Below are 6,000 nucleotides of genomic sequence, written 5' to 3'. Positions count from 1 at the left end.
AAGAAATTTGCGGATAATAGGCATTGAAGAAAGAGAAGACATCAGACTCCAGGGCCCAGAAACTATTCTCAACAAAATCATAGAAGAAAATTTCCCCAATCTAAAGAAAGAGATGCCTATAAACATACAAGAGGCCTACATAACACCAAATAGAATTGACCAGAAAAGAAAAACTGCCCGCCACATAATAATCAAAACACAAAACATGCAGAACAAAGAAAAAATATTAAAAGCTGTAAGGGAAAAGGGCCAAATAACATTTAATGGTAAACCTATCAGAATTACACCCGACTTCTAAGCAGAGACCTTAAAAGTCAGAAGGGCCTGGACAGAGATCCTGCAAACCCTAAGAGAACACAGATGCCAGGCCAGACTACTTTACCCAGCAAAATTATCAATAACCATTGATGGAGAAAACAAAATATTCCATGACAAAAACAAATTCAAACAGTACCTATCCACAAACCCAGCTTTACAGAAGGTACTAGAAGGAAAACTCCATCCCAAAGGTCAAGCTACAACCAAAACTACCCAGGAAATAGATAACTATCCCATGGCAAAAACACAACTACACAAACGCTCGACTGGAAACAACATCAATTTAAGACTCTTAACAGTCACTGGTCATTAATATCTCTCAACATCAATGGCCTCAATTCTCCAATAAAAAGACACAGACTAACTGAATGGGTACATAAACAAGATCCAACATTCTTCTGCATTCAAGAAACACATCTCACCCATAATGAAAGGCATTACCTCAGGGTAAAAGGTTGGAAAAAAATATTCCAAGAAAATGGTCACAAGAAGCAAGCAGGTGTAGCCATTTTAGTATTGAACAAAATAGACTTTCAACCAAAATTAATCAAAAGGGACGAGGAAGGACACTTCATACTCATCAAAGGTAAAGTCAAGCAAGATGACATCACAATTCTGAACATCTATGCTCCCAATACAAGGGAACCCACATTTGTAAAAGATCTCCTAAAAAGCTTAAACCACACATCGATCCCCACACAATAATAGTGGGAGACTTCAACACCCCACTCTCACTGAAGGATAAGTCATTGAAACAGAAACTAAGCCAAGAAATAACACCATTAACCAATGCCATGGGTCAAATGGATCTAATAGATATCTATAGAACCTTTCACCCAAACAAGAAAGAATACACCTTCTTCTCTGCACCCCATGGAACCTTCTCCAAAATTGATCACATCGTAGGTCACAAAGCAAGCCTCAATAGATACAAGAGGATTGAAATAATACCTTGTATCCTATCAGATCACCATGCTCTTAGGCTGCAATTCAACAACAACAGAAATAACAAAAAGCCTACACGTACGTGGAAACTAAACAACTCTCTGCTAAATGACACTTGGGTCAGGGAAGAAATAAAGAAAGAAATCAAGGAGTTTCTGTAATTCAATGAAAATGAAGAAACAACATACCCAAATTTGTGGGATACATTGAAAGCAGTGCTAAGAGGAAAATTCATAGCACTAAGTGCCTTTCAAAAGAAATTGGAAACATCGCACATAAGCATCTTAACAACACAACTGGAAGCCCTAGAAAAAAAAGAAGCAGAAACACCCAAGAGGAGTAGACGCCTGGAATTAATCAAACTCAGGGCTGAAATTAACAAATTAGAAACTAAGAAAACAGTCCAAAGAATCAACAAAACCAAAAGCTGGTTCTTTGAGAAAATCAACAAGATAGACAGACCATTAGCCAAACTAACTAAAAGGTAGAGAGACAGTATTGAAATCAACAAAATCAGAATGAAAAGGGAGACATAACAACAGACACTGAAGAAATTCAAAGAATCATAAGATCCTACTTTGAAGGCATATACGCCACAAAATTTGAAAATCTAAGGGAAATGGACGATTTTCTTGAACAATTTCACTTGCCAAAGTTGAACGAAGAACAGATAAACAAGCTAAATAGTCCCATTTCCCCTACAGAAATAGAAGCAATCATCGATGGTCTCCCAACAAAAATAAGCACAGGGCCAGATGGTTTCAGTGCAGAATTCTACCAGACCTTTAAGGGCGAGCTAATACCGATACTCTTCAAGCTACTCCAAAAGATAGAAAAGGATGGAAAATTACCCAATTCATTCTATGAGGCCATAGTCTCATTGATACCTAAACCTCACAAAGACTCAACAAAGAAAGAGAATTTCAGACCAATTTCTCTTATGAACATAGATGCAAAAATACTAAATAAAATACTTGCAAAACGAATACAGGAACACATCAAAGATATCATTCATCATGACCAAGTAGGCTTCATTCCAGGCATGCAGGGATGGTTTAATATATGGAAATCCATCAATGTAATCCACCATATAAACAAACTGAAAATAAAACACCACATGATTATCTCCTTGGATGCAGAGAAAGCATTTGATAAAATTCAACACCCATTCATGTTTAAAGATTTAAAGAGATCGGGGATACAAGGCACTTTCCTCAACATAATAAAGGCTATATACAGCAAGCCAATAGCCAAAATCAAAGTAAATGGTGAGATACTCAAGGAAATTCCTCTAAAATCGGGAACAAGGCAAGGCTGCCCACTCTCTCCATATCTCTTCAATATAGTACTCGAAGTTCTAGCCAGAGCAATAAGACAACAAAAGGAGATCAAGGGTATCCAAATGGGAAAGGAGGACATCAAATTATCCCTCTTTGCAGATGATATGATAGTGTACATAAGTGACCCTCAAAATTCCACCAGAGAACTCCTAAAGCTGATAAACACCTTCAGCAAATTGGCTGGATACAAAATTAACTCAAAAAAGTCTGTGTCCTTCCTATACACAAATGACAACCTTGCAGAGGAAGAAATTAGGAAAACCACACCCTTCACATTAGCCACAAGCAATATAAAATATCTAGGAGTTACCCTAACTAAGGAAGTGAAGGACTTTTATGAAAAAAATTTCAAAACTCTGAAGAAAGAGATTGAAGATGACCTGAGAAGATGGCGTGATCTTCCTTGCTCATGGATCGGGAGAATTAACATAGTAAAAATGGCCATCCTACCAAAAGCAATCTACAGATTCAATGCAATCCCTATCAAAATAACTACACAATTTTTTAAAGACATTGAAAGTTCAATTCTGAACTTCATATGGAAAAACAAAAAACCCAGAATAGCTAAAACAATCTTGTACAATAAAAGGTGCTCCGGAGGAATCTCCATACCTGATCTCAAACTGTACTATAAAGCAATAGTAATTAAAACAGCATGGTACTGGCACAGCAACAGGCTGGTTGATCAGTGGAATCGAATCGAAGACCCAGATATGAATCCACACACATATGGTCACTTGATTTTTGACAAAGAAGCCAAATCCATTCAATGGAAAAAGGATAGCATCTTCAACAAATGGTGCTGGTCTAACTGGAGGTCTATGTGTAAAAAAATGAAACTGGACCCATATTTGTCACCTTGCACAAAACTCAAATCCAAGTGGATTAAAGACCTCAACATAAAACCAGAGACACTAAGCACTTAGAAGAAAAAGTGGGAAAGAGCCTGGAACATATTGGCACAGGAGACAACTTCCTGAACAGAACACCAATGGCCCAGGCCTTAATGTCAACCATTATAAATGGGACCTAATGAGGCTGAGAGCTTCTGTAAGGCAGGAGACACTGTCAAGAGAACAAAGCGACAGCCTACAGACTGGGAAAAAATCTTCACCAACCTTACATCTGACAAAGGTCTAATATCCAAAATAGATAAAGAACTCAAGAAATTAAACACCACCAAACCGAATAACCCATTTGAGAAATGGGCTTGAACTAAACAGAGAATTCTCAACAGAGGAGTATCAAACGGCTGAGAAACACTTAAAGAAATGCTCAACCTCCTTAGTCATCAGGGAAATGCAAATCAAAACAATTCTGAGGTTACATCTTAGACCCATCAGAATGGCTAAGATCAAAAACTCAAGCGACACCACATGCTGGCGAGGATGTGGGGAGAGAGGAACACTCCTTCATTGCTGGTGGGAATGCAAACTAGTACAGCCACTTTGGAAATCTATCTGGTGCTATCTCAGAAAAATGGGAATAGGGCTTCCTCAAGACCCAGCTATTCCACTCCTTGGAATATACCCAGAAGATGCTCCAGCACACAACAAGAAACTTTGCTCAACCATGTTCATAACAGCCTTATTCATAATAGCCAGAACATGGAAACAGCCTAAGTGTCCCTCAGTAGAAGAGTGGATAAAGAAACTGTGGTACATATACACTATGGAATACTACTCAGCTATTAAAAACAAGGAATTCCCGAAATTTGTGGATAAATGGATTGAGCTAGAAATGATCATAATGAGTGAGTTAACCCAGAAGCAGAAAGAATCAAATGGTATATACTCACTTATATCTGCATACTAGCCCAAGGGGCATGTCCCACAAAAGCCTTCACTTACCAGGAAACTGGGACAGAGGGGAAGGCATCCTATTGGGACTCTAAATGAGAGACGCATGGGAGAATAGCAAAATAAAAGGATACAGAGGGTCCTAGAAATCTACAAGTAGAACAATATGATAGGCAGATTTGGGCCTAGGGGTCCCACTCAAACTAAGGCACCAGCCAAGGACAATACAGGAGGTAAACTTTAAACCCCTTCCCAGATCTAGCCAATGGTCAGAATATTCTCCACAGTTGAGTGGAGAGTGTGATACGACTTTCTCACGTACTCTGGTGCCTCACATTTTACCATGTCCCCTGGAGGGGGAGACCTGGTGGCACTCAGAGGAAGGACAGCAAGTAGCCAAGAAGAGACTTGATACCCTATGAGAATATATAGGGGGAGGTAATCCCCCTCAGGAACAGTCATAGGGTAGGGGAATAATGGGAAAATGGGGGGGAAGGAATGGGAGGATACAAGGGATGGGATAAACATTGAGATGTAACAAGAATAAATTAAAAAAAAAGAAATATAAGTCGTCAATTTAAATAGAGCTTTTGTTTTCTGACCTCCAGAACTGAGGGAAAAAGTTTAATCTTACATGGACTCAACCCACAGCAACTCAGAAATATTTTGTGACATCTCAGCAGTTGTCCTGAATATCTGAGGCACTTAATCTAATACTCAACACCACAAAACACACAATCAAAGACTTGGGATGCACCAATACATGTACCTAGAGCTTACTTGTACTAAATGCATGCAGATTTATTATGACTGCCTTCCTAGTCCATAAATACAACCTGGCTATATAGCAACTGCATTAGGCATTACAAATAATCTAACAGTGGTTAAGTATATGGGGTTGGACATACAGGCTCTATGCAAAAGCAGAGACATTACATATAGAGTATTAGTGTTCTTGGATTTTGTTTGATTATTTATTTCTTTATTATTAATTTTTTTAATTATATTTACTTTTTATGTTTTTCTTGTTTTTTTGGATTTTTAAGTGCTGTGGACTGAATCCAGGCCATCACATGTGCTAGGCAGATGTGTGTGTGTGTCTGAGAGAGAGAGAGAGAGAGAGAGAGAGAGAGAGAGAGAGAGAGAGAGAGAGAGAGAGAGAGAGAGACTGAGTTAAACTTCAGCCCTCATTCTTAGATGTCATTATCTCCTGGGAACTGCTGGGACTGATTCTTCACAGACAACAAAGGGATGATGACTGTAGACAAACTAACTGGCTTAAACAAGAGAAATGTATTTATTCACAGTTTGGGGTGCTACAAGTCCCTAATCAGGGTGTTGGCAGAGCTGGGTGCCTTGCAGGAGAGGGAAGGCTTTCTTGTTGTTTTTCCATCTTTGGCAATCAGTGCTTAATAATGGCATCATCCTGCTTTCTGCCCTTATCTCATGTGTGTGTGTGTTTGTGTGTGTGTGTGTGTGTGTGTGTGTGTATGCGAGTATATTACATATGTGTATGCAGTGTGTATTGTGTTTACATGCATGCATGTGTATGTTTGTGGTGTTTGTGTGTGTGTGTGAGTGTTGTGTGTGTATGTGTT

The sequence above is a fragment of the Acomys russatus genome, unplaced genomic scaffold (genome assembly GCF_903995435.1).
Source record: "Acomys russatus unplaced genomic scaffold, mAcoRus1.1, whole genome shotgun sequence".
In the NCBI taxonomy this organism is placed as follows: Eukaryota; Metazoa; Chordata; class Mammalia; order Rodentia; family Muridae; genus Acomys; species Acomys russatus.
The sequence above is the reverse complement of the archived record's forward strand: the minus strand, read 5'-3'. Positions refer to the sequence as shown.